We start from the raw sequence: 22,857 nt of genomic DNA, 5'->3' as shown, positions 1-22,857 counted from the left end.
TTCTTCGGGAATTTGACAATTAAGAATTAAGGGATTTTTATCCCATGGCAGATCAGTCGACTGTGTCGTGGACACTGGCGCGACATTGTCTATCATCTCAGAAAAATCTGCAAACAATTTACAGTTACAAATTCAAAAGGTAAAAGTTATTAAAATTAAGCAAACTAAAGGAAATTTTTCTATTGATAAAATGTGTAGATTACAAATGAAAATTGGAAATATTATTAAACTAATTAACTTGTTAGTGTTAGATACTAATTTAGATTATATTCTTTTGGGTTTAAATGAATGTAAATTATTTGAATTAAAAATTTATTGTAGTAATTTAGTGGTAACTCAAAGAAATGAAAACATTTCAAATTCTGTAAATAATAGAGTTTAATTCTGTAAATAATAGAGTTTCTTTGCATGTACAACTTGATCAAGTACTTGAAAAAAATAGTAATGTAATGCATCAGTTAAGACAAAACCTAGAATTAATATCTCTGAGGTAATAAGTGTTGATGAAAATAATGTGTCTAAAGGTATAATAGTTAATGAAGGTAATAAGTCTATGAAGTTTAATGATGATAAGATGTCTAAGGTAACTAGAGGTAATGTAAATATTGAAAGTAATGTAAAAATAAAAATTCAAAAAAAGTGATGTGAAAAAACAAAGTAGTGAAATAACAACAGATTCAGAGAGTATAGAGGAAGAAAACCCCGAATTAATTAAATTTTTAAATAAATATAAGAATGTGTTTTCCAAAAATAAATATGGTGTAGGTAAAATTAACATTGAACCACAACGAATTGACTTCTGATTTGCCTATCACTTTAAGACTTTATTGAACTTCCCCTAAGGAAGAAGAAGAAATAAGATGACAAATTGATCAATTATTAAAAAATGGAGTTATTAAAGAAAGTAGTAGTCCTTATGCATCCCCAGTAACTTTAGTATTAAAACGCGATGAAGGCAAAAAAAAAAAAAAAATGTATTTTATCGTAAGCTAAATGCTTTAGCAAAGACTGATGCTCATCCCCTGCCCCGGATAGACTTTTTATTAGAGAAATTAAGTAATGCAAATGTTTTTTTTACAATAGATCAAAGATCAGGGTTTTGGCACATTCCTATTCACCCTGATGACACCGAAAAATTGGCTTTTATTACAAATTTTGGACTGTATGAATGGCTAAGACTCCCTTTTGGCTTCAAAAATGCACCGGCTATCTTTAACAGAGTTATTAAACGCATCCTCACTAAAAATAAAATTCAATTTGCTTGTAGTTATTTTGATGACATAATTGTTTACTCTTCTTCCAAAGAACAACATCTAAAGCATTTGAGTGAATTATTTTAAATATTTACTCAAGAAGGCATTAAATTGAACCAGAGTAAATGTGTCTTTGCCAAAGATAAAATCAATTTTCTAGGTTATGAAATTAGAAAGGGTAAAGTTACCCCAGATAACCAAAATATTGGAAGTATTAAAAATTTGAAATATCTAAGTAATGTAAAAGAACTACAAAGAGTGTTAGGCAGTGTAAATGTTTATCATAGATTCATACCTAATTATGCTAAATTAAGATCTCCTCTAAATAAATTATTGACAAAAGGTGTACCATGGCATTGGGATGATCAACGTCAAACTGCTTTTGACGAACTGAAAAATATTCTTATTTCAAAACCAGTCTTACAATTGTATGATCCAAATAAGCCTTGTCATGTTTTTGTTGATGCATCACAGATTGCTGTGGGAGCTGTTTTGAAGCAGCCAGATGAAAGTAATGTATTACACCCAGTTTCCTACCATTCTAGAGCTTTAAAAGATTACGAAAAAATTATGCAATTACAGAACTTGAATGTTTAGCTATTGTTGATGCATTAGATAAATTTTATTACTATCTTCACGGTCAAAAATTTACAATCCATACCGATCATGCAGCCCTTGTTTGGCTTAAAAATTTTAAGAATTTAAGAGGCAGATTATTCCGTTGGTCACTCTCACTCAGTATGTTTGATTACGAAATTAAATATCAAAAAGGCTCTACAAACGTTGAAGCTGATATGCTTTCTAGACAACCTGTTTCTCACCAGCTCCAACATTCTGTGTATTTACTTAATCGTGATGAAATTATACAACAGCAAAAAAGTGACAGCTCCAACATTCTGTGTATTTACTTAATCGTGATGAAATTATACAACAGCAAAAAAGTGACAGCTCCAACATTCTGTGTATTTACTTAATCGTGATGAAATTATACAACAGCAAAAAAGTGACAATGTGTGTGATAAAAAATGTGTAACTAAATGATTTGATGGTAATTAAGAAGAAAAAAGGTTATAAAATTGTGGTACCAAAATCCTTAAGATTAAAACTATTACCCAGGTATTCATGCTATGTTAAATGTAATCACCCCACAATATTATTGGCCCTACATTAGTAAAGATATTGGAAATTTCGTGAAACATTGCCATGTTTGTCAAATTAATAAAAAGAAAAAAAAAACCAAAACATTTGGACTTATGCAAGAAGTACCCCCAACTGATAAACCTTTTGAATGTCTTTCTATTGATACAGTCGGCGGTTTTAATTATTATAATTCTACAAAAAAATATTTACATCTTGTGATCGATCATGCCACAAGATATGTCTGGGCTTTTCCATCTAAAAGTGTAACTACAGAAACTTATGCTAATATTTTGAAACAAATTTTCCAAATTCAAGTCCCCGAAAAAACCCTTAGTGACCGCAATGCCGCATTCACCTGCAATAGCTTCAAAAAATTTCTTAGAAATTATAATGTAAAACAACTTCTAACTACTGCCCATCACCCCCAGACAAATGGTAAAGTAGAGCGTGTGAACCAAACCCTAGTAACCCGTTTAAGATGTAAAGTAAATTCTACATCATCGAAAATTCCATGGATGAAAATTTTGGATCAAGTTATTAGTGAATATAATAATTCACCTCATTCGTTAACTAAATTCACCCCTGCATATCTTTTACTCGGAAAGCTTCCTTTCGATTCTCCCCTAGATCAAAATACTTACCCTCCGGTTGACATAGCAAGAAAATTAGCCAAAGAGAAAACTATTGAATATCATAAAAGGAATAAAAGTCGTTATGACACAAAATTTACAGATGTAGAATTTCAACCTGGTGATCTAGCTTTATTTGATGAATTTTGAATTTCCGAATACACGTAAATTGACAGCTCCCTATTCTGGACCATACCAAATTTTCAAAAAATTGTCTGAGGTTAATTATGAAATTGATAAAAAGAATTATCACACAAAGAAACCTACTGATATTGTCCATGTTTCCAGACTACGGCACTACCAAGACCCAGAAAATTTTAAACTACATCACCAATAGGTAGACACACCTTCCTTTTGGTAAACGCTCAACTGGGGTTGCTACTAAAGGTAATTAGAGCACCTCTAATTATTTAATATCTAATTTTCTGTGTTGTAAAATTTTGGTGTGTTGTATTGTATATTTGTATTTATGTGTCAATTTTTGGCAACGACATTAATGGTAATTATAAAATACTACTGAAGTTGAAAGTTGTGTTGAACGACAATGCAGTATATGACATAATTGTCATTGTCGATAGTAAAAGGTAAAATACAAGTAAAATTATTGTGTAAAATGATTATTATCAAAATAAGGGTTTTATATGAATAAGTAGTCAAAATGAAATACTGTAAACAAACTAAAAGTCCAAAGCAAATGTTAAGAAAATAGTCAAGTATTGCAATTGTCAATGATGGGAAGAAAATAATAGAGGATTACCTCACCTCAAATAAGAATTTTTAATATTAAAGCTGTTATGTCGTGGAGCAAAAACAATTTTACTTTACACCTGACTTCCACTGGCTCTGACATAGCAATGTGAATACTCTACATCTAAAATTTTAAAACACCATTCCAGAATTTTAAATGTTTATTTTATAGAATTCTATTCATATATTTGCAAGTTATACACTATAAACACAATAACAAAAATTTTGAACTTGTCTGCACCAGCGTGAATAAGCCTGGCATAATATTCTGAACTCGACGCAACTTTAGGAGGAAAAATACCGCAAATTCAAACACATGGGTTTCATCATTTTCAACGCAGCTAATTTTCTAAATATATTTTATAATATCCGCAGCGGGGCAGCGGATTCCATTTCATTCACCCAAAACTCAATTTTTGTAACGCAATAATATTGCAAAAGACGCAAAAAAAAAAAAAAAAAAAAAAAAAAAAAAAAAACATCGACTCAAAATCAAAATTTAAATCCATAGAATATCATCCGCTGTTGCCATTCCAGCACTGCCAAGTGTTTCTCCCTGCAGCTGTTGCCAGACTTATCCTCGCTGTATGTGAGAGGTACAACAAAAGCCACGGCGAACTGGAAATGAAAGATTTGTAAAATACGAACTGCTCTAATGTTTTGCAGCAATCTCTAAAGACCTGGATCCAGAAGTAAAACTGTTCTAGAGAAATGTTTTCCCAATACTGCATGCATAATGTTATTTTTCTTTATTTTCTATAAATGTCAATATATTAAGGTATATTATTTACAATTTTATATATTGATATTATTATTGACTGTGTTATAGTGAGAATGTCTATTTAAGATTAATATTATTGTAACTCGAATTCTGGATGCGAGTTCTTCAAACAAATTAAGCAATTTAAAAATAATTTTCTAGCTGTTGTCGCGCTTTTTCACTATCTGGAATGTCTTGTAGTCGAGGCGCCCGGCTTCAGGACTTTTTAGATGGGGAGGGGGGGGAATATTTTGTAATAATAAAATTCCATAGTCAAAAATACACTTAAAATTCTAACTGTATGCTCTTTTCATTTTTAATGGCGACGTTCTCTTATTTGAAAGTACGTGGAATTAAATCCACAGCCCCGTAGTGAAGTTGTTTTTCCCGCGTTTTCTACACGTACAGTTATAGAATGTTCTAGAGATATTTAAAGCGAACTGGAATGGCTGACATCATTTCTTGGAAGCTCCGCCTTTCCAGAGGCTATAAAAGGACTCTCAAAGAAATATCGGGGTCTTTTCTTTAATGTAACTATACAGTAAACTTCATACAAAAAGTTATTAGTAGTTCTTTTTTATTTACTCCGGAGATATGATTTTTGTAACTGCTATTTTTCCTGAATAATAATAAATGGATCCTGTTTTTTAAACTTATCGTCTGATAATTTGAGTTTCGACTACATCTATGATTCTTCACTAATCTATTTATTCCGGACAAAAGCTGGTACATCACGTATATGTATATTAGTAATATATAGATTGCAAGCATCTCTGTATACATATTTTAGTTTCTTCGTTCAAACGGTAATTTAATTCTTTAATATTATGATATTTTTTTCGCTATGTCATTGTACGTTGATAAAGGAAATGTTGAAAGAAACCTCGCAGCTTTTAAAACTAAAATTCTTTTGAGCTGAGTTTTAACTTTATTTGCTGTTGTTGTTTTTGTGACTTATCTCACTTGTCTGACAGTAACATCAGAACAAACCCATGAAATCCATTGTGGCAAGGAATGCAAGACTGCGCCTGTCGTTGGCATGAGCCTTGAGCATCATAGACGTGACAGACTGTGCTCATTTTCAACCCGAATTCTGATGGAGAGCATCCCGGGAGGGGAAAGGTCCGACCCCTCTTCCCCATCGCTAACCTTTTGAGAGGACTTTCAGCTCGCCGTATATTTAGAGCGCCCCATGTCGCACAGACACTACACATTTACAAACATAAATGCCTTCTCCGGGCACTAAGGTACGGCAGCCAGCTTCGCTAATCAGTTGGACAGCTTTAATTTTATTTAAGAATAAAGACATAATTTTAATCAGTAACGGTATGTATATTTTTTGTTTAAACAGAGAAGTGACTTATTTTCATGATTTCCCAATTTTTTAAATATTTTATAATATAAAAAAAACTTTTTAAAACACTTTAATGATAAACTGAACTTCGAGGTGTTAAACTGTAATGTAACGTTTTCAAATTGCAAGTTTCTTCTCCCCCCCCCCCGCTGTCCTTTCTCTTTCTCTGTTTCTTCCCATTTGTAACTAATTTCTATACTTTTGCAGTTTCTGCACCCCTCAGAACCTATTCACTTTGCATTTCATTTTCAGAACCCAGAAACTATCTTGCTAATATTTACGGCATTTATTAGCAGTTTGACTGTCTTCTTGCCTTCTTATCTTATCTGATCATCATTGAAAGCATGTTTTTTCATGCCTTGTTTTAAGACGTTTGCTTAGCAAAGCTTGAGAAGCTAACTTCAAATTCTTTTGAAATTTAGTTTTAAGAACTACACTAGAATCCGTACTTTTAGATTACATGTACTGTAGAAACATGTGCTTTGGGAAAACCCTAAATTCTGAGGAATTATGTATTTTATTTGATTACCATATGTCTTTGCATGCTGAAAGATAACCGATATCAGTAAACTCAGATTTTGCTTTGTAAGATATGTATAATACAGCTCTGCTTTATAAATAATATTTTAATTTAAATTGGAAAACCACATAATGATTTATATTAGTAATTGTCTATAGGATTTAAGGGAATATCACGGCAAAAATTATATTTATCAAGCAATTATACTATATTTTGTTTTGAATGTTAGAAAAGTTTTGAAGTGATTGCTGAAATCAAAATTTAATTGAAACTCTTAGGATATTTAGTTTGTTGATAAATAAATCGAAAACTAATCTTTTCGCTAACAGCAGTCAACATAAAAATTTCACGCTGAATTACGAAAACCTCTTATTGCAAGACGTTGATTAAGGGGTCAAAATGCAATTAATGTGAGATTTTTTTCTGTTTTACTTCAGGCACAGTGTCTCGTATAAGTGAAAGGATACTTTTATTTTTCGAAACTGTAGTCAAATTTTTAAAATGAATGAACGTGAAATTACAAAACTTGATTTTCGTTCAAACATTGGCTTGCTCCATATTTTTTCCTCTTCTTTCTAAATATTTTCTAGAAATGAAACATTTAACAAAAAGGTTAATAGGTTCCCATTAAAGAAGTAAAACTGTGTCTCAAAAGCCTTCGGACACGACTATGCTGCCTAATAGAATTTATCTGCGATCAGAGCTTAAATTCAGTCAGAGTCTTCCGGAGTCCAGGTCCGTTGTTCCTCATGTGTTGAGTGAAATAATAATACCATTCGGAGTCCAAATAAAATGAGTTTTATTTAAATTTATTAATGAATGGGTTATCACTAATTTAACTTTATTTAAGAAATTTTAAAAAAATTAACTCTTTACATTTTATTTAATTTTTAATTGCATTTATTTATTTCATTTTTTTCATCTTTTCTGACGGCCTTATTCCAGAACATTTAATTTCCGGCCTTCTTACGGATTGGGGAACGTTTCATTTTAAGAATTAAGCTTTGCCTGCAATAAGTACAGTTATACTAAGGTTAAGGGGAACTCAAGGGAGGTGGAGATATTAAATGTTGAGACCAGTATTATATTTTCGGGAAAATGACTAGTATTTAGTGAAAATAGAAGACCGTGTAAACACATACATCAAAGGCTAGGCTAGGCTAGGCTATTTAATTACGGCAGAGCCTCGAGGGCTATCTGCCTAAGGGAAGGGATGCCTTCGTGAAGGACTTTTAAGGGAAACTGGCTCGTATACATGTTACACATGGGGAAAACCACGAAAACACTAATGCAGCCAGCCCGTTCGCGGGACATACATCAAAAGAAATCACTTGTAATACATTTGAAATTTTTGACATAACTGTTGAAAACTAAAAGTGTGTGATGACTTGCGAAGCATTGCATGCAATTCATATTTACCAATTATGCATAATGCAACGCATCTCTATAATAAGTTTTGTCCTTGTATAAGATTTAAAAAAGAGGATCTAAGACTTTTTGTCGTCGCCATTTCACCGTGGCCGTTTCGCCTTCGGGACGTTTCACCGTTAGAAGGTTTCGCCGTCAAGATATATTTTTCTTTACATGACTGTATTATATCTTGGCATATTATATGGCAAGATTTATTTAGTTTAATAATTCTCTTTACCAGTTGTATTCGTAATAAAGGTTGCTTATAATATATATATAGTTATTTACAAATATGAGATATAAATTACACATAGTTAGTTAGACAATTATGTGAGTATCAAAGATAATTGGGCTAAACGTCTGATGTAACAGAAGGCATATTATCAATTTTAAAATTATGCAGGTACAATATTTACATGATTCGTCAAAATTTCTTTAAATTTTAATCGGCCTTTTTCACTATTATATACATACAATACACCTGATTAGGACACTCAGAAAACCCTTCCAAATAAATTGTTTTTCGGAAAAAACGTCATTAATTCTAGGTAATATTTATAAATTCTAGAAAATTTGTTTAATTGCAGAAGTTTCTTTTCTTTTAAAATTTCAGACAACCAGAGATATAGAATAGGTAAACAAAATTCTTAAATAAACTTAATAATATAATATGGCAAGATATATTAGAGGCATATAAAGAAAAATATCTCTTGAATATACAACAGGTAAACATAATTATTAAACTAAATCAACTTAATATAATACAATCATATAAAGACTAATATGTGTTGGCGGCGAAACGCTCTGAAGGCGAAAAGGCTACGTCAAAACGGCCACGACGAAACGGCTACGGCGAATAATCCCATTACCTTAAAAGGATGTCAAAAATTAAATATAAGCAAGCTATATTTTCCGTTATAATATAAACAGATCAATATGCAGAATTGAAAACGTTCTATATTTATCCATTGATGCAGACCTTCTCTGCCTTTTCTTCCAATCGGCAAAAATTCAGCTCCAAGTCAAACAAGGATTTTTTCTGGAACGTTTAAAATGACTTTTCTGCATTACTGTTCCTGAAACAGTTTGATAGTTTTTAAGAATTGTAATAAATCTTAACATTCGTGCAGCGAAGAGATATTGCATATAGACTGCTGTTACTCATAAAATGAAGATTTTAATTAATACATTAACAATTAGTTGTGGATTTAGTTACTTCAAAGTTGACTCACTGTTCGGAATAGCAATTATTTCTTCGTGGTTTAAGTAATTTTTTTTATTTATATACTATAAACTGTTATTGGGATGAGGAAAAGAATAAAAAACAAGCATAATTTTAATGTATGTGTCCCAGAGTTAATGGTGAATAAGGAAACTATTTAATCCTCCTCATTCCAAATTCCGTTTGGCATTCAGTCCCGAATTTTAAGTTTATATAGATCGTATTTACTAATATAAGAGGTATCAAGTTTCTCAAACATTTTGTAGCAAGCCGTTTTTTAAGGGAATAAAAGTATATTGTATGAACACTTAACATATTTTCCATATCTCATAGAGCCCGTTGTGTAAAAAACCCAATGAGCGCTTACCGGTGAAAAGCTGTCCATCGACAACGAAATGAAATGTCTCATGGTAGCCATTCATTACTTTGATCAATAAATTTTAGGAACCATCTCACAAGTTATTAATTATGATATTTTGATCAGACAATATTTTCTATGTATTTGAGGTCCACCAATGACCGAGTGGTAAAGTCGCTAATACTGGTAGTTAGGTCCGAGGTTGGAATCCCGCAAACGGGCTAGCCGCACGAGTGTTTTCGTGGTTTTTCACATATGTAACGTGAGCATGAGCCAGTTTCCCTTAGAACGTTCTCCACGAAGGCATCCCTCTCTTTAGGTAGCTAGTCCTCGAGTGCTTTGCCACAATCAATTTACCCTAGCCCTGCATTTAGGGGTTTGCAATGTCCACCTACCCATTTTATTTAACCATTTTTATTAAATTAAAATATGATTAAATAAATTTTGGAATAACAAACAATAAAAATAATAATTATTGTTGCGAAACCATAAAAATGTCCCATAGAATCCAATCTAAATATCATCAATCTAGAGCATGAATTTTTGTATTGTAAGTAATTGTTCTGAATTTCGTCTTAAACTTTAAGAAGAATGGTGTTTTTAGTATCTTGATAAGCACAGAAAAAATAAATAAATAAAAAAATCTGAAAGCTTTCAGATCTTACGTTATTCCCAAAAATGCTTTTTTTTAATGTTTTATGTGTTATCTTTATTTATTAAATATCATATTCTTCGCACTTAAAACTCACAAAATTCAATTTAACAGCAATATCACAAAATATTTATAAAAACAACATAACAGCATATCTCTAGAATTTCCGATACACAGTCTCGCGCGCTGGAGATAAAAATGTTTTTTCCCCTATAGTGTTGCCATTAATCGCTTTGAAATTGTTGAGTTTGTTAATCAAAAACTCGTAAAAGTTTACAAAATTTTAAATAGATAATAAAACTAATTCGAAATTCGGGCTTCCAAGTATCCATGTTCGGTTGAGGACTACGTTATTCAAAATTTGATGGCTCTAGGTTCCTTCACAATGCGAGAAACATTTATGCATTCATGCAGATTCTTCATTATTTAGTTTCTTTAAATACGGAGATAATATTTGGTGGCAGCAGTTTCAAAAGTGAATCGGCGCAAAATGCCGTTTTGAAATTAATAGTCCCTCTCGGCTAACGCCCTTTGGGCTAAAAAAAAACTGTATCATATTCTTTACACATGCTTGCATCATGTATCTAAAATTAACACCAGTCTATGATGGATTTTGTCTAATTTTGCAAATAACGGAACGTTTTTTTCATAAAAGTGTCGTAAAGAAGGAATGTCGAGTAGAATAGTAACAGGAAAAAGAGAGAAAGTTGAGTTCAGTTTATCTTTAAATAAACCTAAACGTAAAAGTTAGCGGTATGCAACAGAATTTATAACGAGTTACCAAATCAATTTTTTATTGACGTTATCCTGAGCATCGGCGACATCGAATTACGCAAAAGAATCGCGCAAGGTGGGGAAAAAGAAAACAACCTGCAACGGAAAGGTTTGGCGAAGATTGGCGAATTTGGCGCTCTGAGGCTGCGGAAGAAACGGTGAACTCGATGGATTCGGGCAATCCTTGTGATTCTTTCATCGGTTAAACTGACTGCCTAGGATAGTCGTTAAATTATTTATTTATTTTTTATTTATTTTTTCCCTTGGGTTGTGCGGCTAAACGGGTTGTCGCTCTTTTCGGTTCTTCTTTTTCGAAGGAAATTTTCGCTACCGGTTGAGCTCTAGTATCGCCTTTTGATAGTTCTCCTGCTTGCCGAGATTGATGTCGATAAGATAGCTCGGAGAGAAGACTGAAGTTCTGTCTCTTTAGTGTCTCGTGCATTGTTTTCTGCAGCCGAGGACGATTTTGAAGCATTTCTGGCAGTCATGTCATACTACTGCTCCAAGTAAGTAGCAGCAGTTTCATTTGAGATGGTTCGCGGAGACTTGAAACCCCGCTTAAATGGGGACAACTCTTTGCTCAATCACGTGCGTGCCCGCATCACTTGCTGGAGCACGTTTCCTAGCTGCCTAAGGTAAACAAATACACGCTGCATTTTTTTCCCCCACTCCAGCCAGTTTCGGAAGCCGAGGGAGGGAAAATTTTTGTATATTTCCAGGATGTAATTTGGAACATTAGCTCAAAGATGCTGTGATATAATAATAATCTACGGAATGTTAACGCTTTTTTTATTGCTTCTGTCTTATTTTTCAAGTGGTTATCCCGATATAAAAGAAGTGTGGTTTTGGACGCTAGAGTTCATTTTTACAGATGTACATTGCGTAAACAATTGAATATTTACTTTAATTAAATAAATTGGCGGTCATTTCCAAAGATATACATTTTGTAAAGATGCATTTTCAGAAGTAAGAAGTAAATAAGGGAATAAGCTACATTCCCAAAATTTTGATATATACACAAGCTGGAAATAATTCGAAATTAGAAACAACAGAAATGGAGCTATAGTTTGATAGAAATATTTCTTTTTCGTAAAATTTAGCTTTACAGTCATTTATACATTATATCCTTTTATTGTTAACTCTTGTAATACTCTTGTTAATACATAATTTAATGATTAACTATTTCACTAACTGAAGTGGAATTCAGACAAATTAAATGCTGAGATTAATTACATTCATAAGAGTTATCTATCTGAAATAAAATTTTAATTAACTATAATTGAATGTAAATTAATTAAACAGCAGTTATTTATACCTATTTTTCCATTTATCGCAGTTTCTTTTCCCGACATTCTTAAATGGTACTAAATTTATTTCTTAAATACGAGCGATTAAAATATTTAAATTAAAACTATGCATGACGTAAAACCCCCTTTCCCGACAATTATGATGTCTTCTCAACTGCAGTATTTATTGTTTAAGCTTCTAGTACATTTTTCATTGATAATGCATTATTTTTTCTTTTGCAGTTGAAAAGGAAATAACAATTTTATTACATAAGAAAAAGCTTCGAAGAAACTAACTTCTACATAGTTAACGCAGAAATGTTATATATAAAAATCTGGGAACAGGATTCCTTCAAGTGTTAGCTTTAACCCTGAAATTTGATTATTACATATTTTATTCCCATTACTGTAGGACAAACAAAGGGATCTGATGCATTAATTTATCTAAAAAGTTAGGGATCTTATAGTCCCGTAACTACAATTTAGTTAATATCGTTTTAGTTTTTATTAATTAATATTTTTATAGTATTTCACTATCTAAGTAACTTTATAGTTAAGAAATTTACAGATAGTGAAATGCTTTTTTTTCCGAATTTTATCCATGAAAATAATAGGAATGTATTTACTTTTAATACATAGCTTTGGTTTACAACTTAGATACTCAATAAGCAAAAGCTTTACTCAAATGTTTCAGATGAAAATTTTATAGTACAGTAACTATTTAATTTCATAATATCAAACGAAGCAGCATTTAATACATGCATTCCTATTCATCTCTCTCAATGGCTAGCTATAGTCATGTATGAACATAACAAGGTATATTGCATCTGTCGGTTTTTGATGCTACTTTTTCCCAACTTCAGCTAAATTCAGATTTTAAATTTTATCTGCTGGTAGTATATCTGATTAATAATATATAAATTTTAAATATCTGACTTACTGTGGCCAGACTAATGGGGGCTGAATCAACCAGATATTCGAACACAAAAGACAAAGAACACTGATAAAATTTTTAACAGTGAAGTTCTCAGATATAAAAGTAATGGCCTTGCATCAATCAATAGAAAACATTATCGCATTATGCATACAAATATTGTTATTAAGCTATCCTCTTTGCACATGTACCGAGATTTGTAAATAATATCCTCAGAGTTATACATATCATACCAAAATATCCGCTCCGTTTCAGAATATATGTGATAGCTCCTTTACACATTAAATATCACCTACTTTTTCTTCAGTTTTTACGTATCGAAACTAAACTTTATTTATAAAAACACTGGTTTCGTTTTTTTCTTACATTGTAAAATTTCTGTTAAGTCTTGAAATATAATTTATCAGCAGTTTATAAATGTGACTGTCGATCAAATTTCTTTCGGGAATAATTCTTAACTCTGTAAGAAGCATCAAAATTCAAACACACACACACACCCATACGCTCTCTCTGTATATATATATATCTATATATCTATCTCTCTCTATATATAAATGTGAACACCACTACCTGGATTAGCTTATGGAAAGGTATTTTATTAAAGCTGATTATTATTTCCCGTTTGTTATTAATACGTTATTCAATATCATTAACAAAATAAGAAATCTATCACAAATGTTATTTGATTTTTTAATTATGTTATAGCAGAAGCATGTCAGAAAACCTGTTACTCTTCTACTGTAAAAGAGATGGATTTGCTAAGCTTTATAAATAGCAACCATTCTCGAGGAATTTATTAGCAATTCTCATCAACTTATCTCAGAAATTAAGTTTTTCGCAACCTGGGGTACAAAATGGAATACTCTAAACCTTCGAAAATTTTGGGCTTCTTTCCAGACAATGCTTCTCTAGATAGAACAGATGATTTAAGTGTTTACAGGGGTGAAGAGACAGTAAAATAAGAAATATACATGATTAAATCGTAACTTGGCTCTAACATCTATTGTGTTCAAAGAATGAAGGCATTTCTATTACGCTGGCTTGGATGTTCTACGCAAAAAGTAATTTCTTAAAATAAAACTTATTCTTATTTTAGCTTTCAAAGACCTATTTTCTTTTGCATCTGTCTGAAACAAATTTTAATTTCTAAATCAGATAACTTCATTTCCTTTTCCACTACTTTAGTGAACCTTTGCCGTATAAGTTGAAGTAAGGTAATACTTTTCCTACTCATTTTTACGGCATCACTCATAATTTTCAGCCTGAAGGACTTAAGGATTTGAAGTTTTTTAACTTTATAATTGTACTGGGAATGTTCTACTGTTCCGTTTTAATCTTCATTTTTAATTACCATATTTTTAATGAAATCACGTAGTCTTTATGCAACCATCATTGACTGTGATGATTTTTTAAAAATCTATCTAGATGCATTTCAACTGATATTTGGAAAAAAAATAGAGCAAATTTTAATTTTAAATTTAGATTACGGCTATTTATTGATTGGTATTGGTTTTATTGATACAATTTTGAAACTTTCATTGTTAAAAATGATTATTCTGCATCTAAGTATGAACTATATGGCGGTAGCAACTCCTTATATTGAGATGGATGGTTAATTTAGCCAAAGCACGATGGCTGTCTAATATCTTTAATTAGTTACAATAATTATGTGAATGATCATAAAATTATCAAAAATTACTTTGCTGTGAAAATGATGACTGTTTCAGAACATGGAGAAAAATCTCTTCACTAGAAAGTTCTCGAAACTTCAACTGTATAGGTATAACAAGGGATGGTATGAGGCGAAAACTGAAGTGCATTCAGATTAATTAAATCCTTTAAGCGTGAATTCTGATGTTTCTTTGAATAAACTCTTGAATCGCGATTTTGCTATGCGACTTCACTTCTAAGCAATCGTGTTACATCGCATGAGAGTAAATGTAGTGCAAACTATGAATTCGCATGCTTCCGTGTGTTCAATATACACTTTAGGCATCGTCGTGCATTTATAGTGGCATTCGATTGTGGCCCTCAGTAGAACTACCGCCTGTGTATCTCGGTTCATGTACTTAACTGTGAATATGCTTACAGACACCTAAGAGGTATATAATACTATCGCTTTCAGCCATGTTGGCTAAGAAGCTGTTAGAAAAATGCTTTCAGCATTGGGACAATCGATAATCCAAGAAAAATCATCGACGTGAGCCTCTGCATCTAATTTACTGCTGGGTAGATACCTGGATTAATTTCGTAGTCATAAGGTATGAAGAGTCAGTATGAAACTCATGTTAACATGGATAAAGAAAACGAACCATTAGCTCTCACTCAAGAAGAGAAGTCATCTACGTAAAGTAGTTGGGTGGTACTTACAGACCGTAATTCCTTAAAAGATGCTTTTCTCAAACCCCAGAAACCTCCAGAATATACTTTTAGCAACGACTTGGTTGGACGTTCGCTTTCGGCACTTGTGCGCAAATCAAAAAGTAGGGATACCTTGTGCACAAGAAACATTCAGTTTTAGACGGGTAATGTTAGTGCCAGTTTCGTACAAAATCACATATTTTAATTACCTGTCGATAATATGGAACAGCAACTTGGATTACCAATGTGGTGTACAACATTTTAAGCAAATGTACTGCAAAAATATGACTAAACTCAGTGGTGTAACAGCCCTAATGGGCCAAGGCCTGCAGTGCCCGAAATCTGCTTTCTTGACCGTGGGCCCCTGGTTTGCGTAAGCATATGCCCTGAACAAGTGATCAGCTTGTAGCAGGACCCCCAGCGTTTAGTCCCCAAGCGAACTTGGTACACATTTTATCGACCCAAGTGATGGAAATCAAGGCATGAACGGCTGAGTCGACTTTTCCCAGCTCGGGAATCGAACCTCGGACCTGTGGTGCCGCTGCGCGATGCGCTAGCCAGTGCGCCACCGGGTAAAAATACAGATTCTAACAAAATATTAATGCTAGGCATGTGTAAACATGTAACGAATTATAAAATGCCTTACCCTTAAAATGTCAAAATATCCCCAAAATTCAATACATTTTAAAGCTCAGGATCTTTGCAACTGATATATGAGAGTAAAATTTTGCATACTTATTTCGATGTCCTTAGTAATGTCTTCGCTACTTCTATTTTATTTTCCAAATATTAAACTATTTTAAATAAAATGCCTTTTTGTCAACCACTCATATTATAATGTACACTACGGCCATCTATTTCCAATCAAGCATGTATGTTTATTCATTTTAAATTGCTCAGTATTTAACCAACAAAAGTTACAAAGATGAAAAACATATTGAAGGTCTTACACTATGTTGAAAAGGAATATTCTTAAATTCTCTACAGCCTATTATTTTACTGGTCATGTGGATGTGTCTTGGTAGTTTAATGTAGTTGCCCTCAAATCTTAAAAGAATGAGCTTGATATGTTTATAATGTGAAATGCATAGTCATGGGTCCAAATGTGCCGGCCATCTCAACTGTGGACAGTTGTTGTCAGATGGTAGATTTCCTTAGAAAGTCCAACACGGAACCATTTCTCCCTTTAGATTGTCTTCTTTGCGGTATTCAAATAAAAAGACAAGTAACAAACTAGTTGAGAACTGTTTAAGCTCAAAGTCTCAAACAGCTGTCGGAGGTGTTTGTCAGGGTGCTTGTCGGGGTGTTGTTCGAGATGTTTGTCAGGTTGTTCGAGGTTTTTAATGTTAAACACGGATACATTTTTTAAATTTATGTCTTCAAGAAGAAGTAGCTATGTCAGTCCTCCTCCTCGAAAAACATAGAAATTCTTACAAAAGAATATAGATCTAAAGATGAATTTTACAGTCTGTTAAAAATACATTTGCAAAACATGAATTCTATCCTCAAGTAAAACTACACTTGAAGACAATTTTTCTTGAAAAAAAAAAGAGAAAGAAATTAATTTGGAGTATGAAAAGAATGAAAAATAGTCATGTTTTTATGGTAAGGAATGCAATAAGTGATTATTATATTTACTGCACGTTGTTTGCTCAATCGAGTGTTATTTAACAAAGAAATATTTAACATATGCGTTATTAACTGTTTGGCATAACTGTTATTAACTGTTATTGATTTTTTATTTCACTCGTCGATGGAGCTTTTCATCGGCTTTGTAGCTGCAACAGATTAAAAACTATGCCAGTTAGTGACATAAAACGAAACCAAACAGAAACTCGTTATGGTTTGTATTAACCGATTCTCCGCTGCTAATAACAGTAGAATTATAAGTGATGGCTAGCTCTGACGCAACAATGTGAACTAAAGGATTAGCATTGTGCTTTCTGAATAATATGCGAGTTCTTATTTACTCTTTATTTAATTATGTTCACGAATTAATAGAAACTTTTCATCCAACACTTATGATGTGGTTGAAATCATGTTCTATTTCCAATCAAGCATTTTTGATTTTAAATAGTAGTGACGAAACGAATCCTAAATTTCTCCTATTCGAATTCTAAAAGATACTCGAATTTTTCGAATCTAGAATAATTTTAGAAATTTCTTGTAAAACATAAAAGTTTCTTGTAAAAGGTAATCAAAAGAGTTAAAAAAGTTAATAGTAAATACATGTTAAATCAATTACAGCTCTAAATCTGTGCTAAAAGAAAACTAAATTTAAACAGAAAGTCTTTAACTTACACTTATATTTATTCAGAAGATGAAAAAATAAATTTAGTAAACGAAATGCGTAATTAAACCTCTTGAATCCCGTCTTTATCTTATCATTGTACTTTGTCAAAAAATAAAGTAACAATTGAAATGTTTTACATTTTTTGACAGTCTTTAGATGATTTGAATCATATTTAGAAGACAGAGGATTATTTCAGGACTTAACATAGGTAAAGAATAAGTTATTTTTAAAAAATTAAGAGCACTCTGGGCTGCTACGAAGTTATATTATGGATCCAGGTCATATGAAATTTCAACACTTGTTTTCCTTCTATTTTGATGAAATAAAAGTAATCGTTTGGAAGTTTTGAGTGAAAACGTGTGTAATAGGCTTTTATGCTAAGATCCGAAGGATTCAATTTACGAGAAATGCATAAAAATTTGAGTTCCCTAATATCGAAACTTTCGCAAGATTCGAGAATATCTACTAATTTTATTATATAATTATAATATTATATGACATGGTGACGTTAAGGACCTTAAAAAAAGCGCAACTCGTTTGATTCCCTACTTTGTTTCTCATTTAGAAATTATGATTTCGTGTAAGAATTCCATCTTCGAGCTTTCTACGAAATCTAAAATAAGGTTATTTTTCTAATTAATGTGCTTTTGATAATAGCCTTTATGCATGGTTTACTTAAAACAATGGCGATCTGTATATCAGATAGACGGGAAAATTTATTGCTTTATTATATCAAAAAGAAAAATTACGCATGCAACTTTTGTAACTTGTTTTATTAAATCCGAAGCATTTCTTTTAGAACTTTCTGAACGTATCTGGAATCTTTATATTTAATTGCATATTTTTTTTCTTTATTTTTCAAGAATGTGTCTTTTAATAGTGGGAAAAGTCACGACATTCAATGAGATTAATTGCTAAGACATGGACGAGTGGTTTAGAATGCTTAATGCAATCAGAAGAAATCACAATCAACTCTGTTTTTTATGTTAAACGATGAGTCTCGTAAATGTCGCGTGAGAATGAAAAACTGTTATTTAATTCGGGTGTACTGGAGATCATTTCTGAAGATAGTATTGTCTACCTGGCAAAGATTTCCATGCTTTTAAAAAATAAATAGCAAGTACGATTTCCTTTTAATATAATGTAACAGAAGTGATATGTACTGATATCGAACCCACTGTTCTTCAAATGATTTAAGAATGCTAAAAAACACGAGCTTAAAATTTTGAAAGAGCTTCTTTATACGTACATTTTGTAATAAACGGACTTCTACTAGTGCACAATGTGCTCGCCATGAAAGACAAATATGAAGGCAGAGTTAGCAAACAAACTGAAACAACAGCAAATTAACTGTGATGTCATTTTTAATGGAATTTATGAGCCTTATAAGGTATTTTCCTCCTCCTTTCTGCATGCCTTCATTGTGTAACGGTAGCACAATCGGCGCGTATTCGAGAGGTCGAGGTTAGAGTCCTGGCGAGAACATTTCATATTTTTCAGCTCCCGACATCGAAAATAACCTAATGTATCTACAGTGGCACCCGAACTAAAGGATGGTGGATGATGATTGTTTACCGCCAGGATTTGGCGACTGGGTCCCCTAACCACAGTCGCCCTTTAAAAGGGGAAATATAAGGTATTTCTCTCTCCTTTCTGTATGCCTTCGTAGTGTAACGGTAGCACACTCGGCACGCATTCGAGAAGTCCATTGCTCATTTTTCACATTTCCTGCTTAAAACTATTGATGACTCCACAGACTAAACAAAACAAAACTCATCTACGTAATGAATGCAGTCGTCTTGATGAGTTCATTTTATGTATTCTTTGGTCAATAGATTGACACTGTTTCTATAGATATTTACTTTGCTGTAAATTATTGACCTGTATATGTTCATTAAAATGAAATGCTCTGACGACGATATGTTCAGCGACACCGAAACGTTAGCAGTCTGTTTATCGAGAAAATGAGGGAAATAAACTCAGTTAGTAATTCTTGTATAAATTACTCTAGCCTTTAAAGTCTGAGACAATTAAAAAAGAATTCAGTTTTAAGGTTGAGCATTTCTGCAGCAATTGAATTGTACAAGTAAAGTTGTATTATTCATTATGATAAAGCAATCAAATGCATCCTTAAAAAGATACTATCATTGGGTAGTTAGAAGAAACGCTGTGCTAAACTTACTCGTATTGACATTAAAAATGGGGAAAGGCAAGAATGTTCTATGTACCCACCCAATTCAGTCTCCAGAAACTTCTTGCAGAACGAACTGCCAGTCTTTGGTGATCTTAGTCCGCTCGAGCTTGTTATTGGCTACGCAATTAAGGAAGAGTTAGTGAATATTCATTACTTAGTTTCAAGCGCGATTATTTGATTCTAGAAAAATTCTAGATATTTTAATTGAACACTCTACTTTCTAGAAATTCAAAAAAATCGTAAGAATTTCTTATTAGCATAGCAATATAAAACGTATTATTTTTTAGCACATGGACGTTTTCTGTGTCAGAATATAAAAATAAAAAATACATGTATTAAGATTGGAAATAAAAACTGTTTTAGGAAATATATATATTCCTCCGTATGAAAGGTTTCGTCCTACCGTATTGGTGATAACAAATTAATGTATTTGGATAGATCTCATCAAATCATGCTTTATGCTCGCTGATTTATCATTTACTGCGTACGCATATTTTGAAAAACAGAATTAAACATGCTGTTTTCTAATACTGAAAGACGGAGGCTGGAGCTTTTTGAAAGGGAATATTTACATAATGGTTATTAAAAAAAACTAGCAGAAAGTATCATTGCTTCTAACACTGGTAGAAAATAAAGCTATGCAAAATCTTCGCAGCTTTAAAACATTGTTGTAAAAAACATCGTGGTAAAAAGCTCCTACGAATTATCGCATAGTGATAACATCGATGATATGCGCTTTCTGACTGGAAAAAGATTAAGAGAATTCTCGCGTAATAATTTGCGAGCACAAGAAGAAATAAGTAATACTTTTGCCTATTTATTTCATATTTTTATATTAACTAATAATTTTTATTGAAAAGGAAAGAAAGAAATTAAATATAATAAGAAAGGTTATATATAAGAAATTAAATAGGTTTAAATATAGAGCCTTCTTCTTCAACTGTAGAAGTACAAATATTTAAACCTTTGAAACTAGTCCGGCAAATTTATGAATATTACCCTTATTATTGTTGCCTAAACGCATCCAATAATAGTTTCTCATCGAGTTATATTAACTCCGATAAGAAATTAGAAGATAAATTTTAGTAATCACGCCAAAAAGTTACCAAAAACTGTGGCTCCGAGAAAATTTTTTGGCGTGCTTACCAAAATTTATCTTCTAATTTCCTTAATTTTGCAGCACAATGCGCAAAATTTTGACCTAAATTGGTCTTTTTTCGTTTGTTCTTACAACCTTACTTATAATAACTCCGATAAGAAACTCATACTTGTTAGACGCCCCATTGGCTTTTTTAAGTTAAATTACTAAAAAAAAAAAAAAGATTAGTGTATAGTCAGTTGTTTTTCTAAATTTGTAGGCCTAGTTTCGAAGGTTTAAGTAGAGAACCTTTTTCTTCAACTACAGGAGTACAGACATTTAAAGCTTCGAAACCAGTTCTGCAAATTTGTGAACATTACGCTGGTTATTGTTGTCTAAAGTCGTTCCATAATCGTTACTTGGCATATTATATTAACTCAGATAAGAAACTGTCACTTGTTAGACTTCCCAGTGGCTTTTTTATGCTAACTCTTTGAAAGGCAGTGGTTACCTACAGTAACCCCCTTTTCTATTGAACGTCTTACTCACTCGTGTGAGTGGGTTTCAAGACTGACCGTTTCTGAATTTTCTCGTAGCTCACTAGATGGCAATCAAGAAACATAAGCCAGTAGCTGATGCAGCAATTCGTCTTCAAGAAATATCCATCAGCCATCGAAGACAGCATCATGACGATGTGCACTCTGCAGCACCAAGAAAAAGCCTGTAAGAACAGCGTGGGAATGCAGCACATGCAAAGTTGCACTCTGCTTGAAAAATAAAAATTGTTTCCATGAATACCATAGAAGCTGATTTGTAGGGATGTGCTATGCGGGCGGTGGTCACTGTCAACACTCACCACCAGAAGTGCTCATTTTTTTCACTCGTCTTGGACAAAATATGTGTAATTGTCGCAAATAATTTTCATTGTAACACCTGATATAGTAAATAAAACAAGAATTTTTCTGAAAAAGTTAATTGCCTTTTCTTGCCCCTCAAAGAGTTAAATTATTAAAAAGGATCAGTTTATAGTCAATTTACTTTTTTTTCCTTTTTGAATTGCGCTTTACTGGAGTTTTAGTTGAATATGATGATTTCAATGGCTTGAAACGGTAGTCCGATTGCATTTCAAAGATTTTCTTTAAAAATGCCGCTATCTAGAAGATTAGAATTAGAATTTCTTCCTTTAGAAATGAAATCAGATATTAGAACTGTTTCTTCCTAATTTATATTTCTGTGATGTTTTATTAATAAAATTTAAAATCTTCTTCATCATATATTTATCTACGAGTAAAGGATTACATTTCTATTTTAAAACTTCATATCATGCGCACGAATCAGTAAATACTTCAAGTTACAAAAAAAAAAATTCGAATTCGGTTTTTTAATGGACTCTCATGTTTCACAAATCACCAAGAACACCATTTCGTAATTCTTTTTGGTTTTTAAACAAAAATCTAAGGGATCAAAATAAAAGCTTTTCTCAAACGCACTTTTATTATTTCCCGTGTTTCTAGTAGCTCAATTTCGATTTCAAGATTTTAAGAATTTTATCCATTATAATGCTTCTTTGAGACTTTCAAGATAAGAGCAGCTGTTTATATAATATTTCAAAACATTGAATTTTTTTATACTTTCATAGCACGAACTTTTTATTTGATATATTTGTAATACACTATTATCCAGAGTTTCGGCGAAGAAATTATTTTTAATTTATATTCAGTTTCTTGTTTAATTTTCACGAAAACTTGCTTCGTTATACTCTATTTCAGCGCGACTTAACTGTAACTTTATTCATTTAGACTGAAGTCAAAACAGAAATTTTGTTTCTGAATATGTAGTGTTTAGCTGACATGTATCTAACATTTGATGATTTTAAGACTACGTAACACTAT

The 22,857-nt window shown here is 32.2% G+C and overlaps 1 protein-coding gene across 1 annotated transcript in view; it reads left to right on the top strand.

The window, feature by feature from the left end:
- Positions 1–11,086: 11,086 nt before the first annotated feature.
- Positions 11,087–22,857, top strand: part of LOC118183188 (zinc finger protein castor homolog 1-like) — a 784,355-nt gene continuing 772,584 nt past the window's right edge. The window contains exon 1 of the mRNA XM_085807761.1: positions 11,087–11,325. The gene's annotated coding sequence lies outside the window, so the exon portion shown is untranslated. The remainder of the gene's footprint in view (positions 11,326–22,857) is intronic.

This window comes from Stegodyphus dumicola, chromosome X1 (assembly GCF_044657685.1).
Source record: "Stegodyphus dumicola isolate Sdum_Otavi_A_Nest chromosome X1, ASM4465768v1".
In the NCBI taxonomy this organism is placed as follows: domain Eukaryota; kingdom Metazoa; phylum Arthropoda; class Arachnida; order Araneae; family Eresidae; genus Stegodyphus; species Stegodyphus dumicola.
This window is presented reverse-complemented; position numbering and strand designations above follow the sequence as displayed.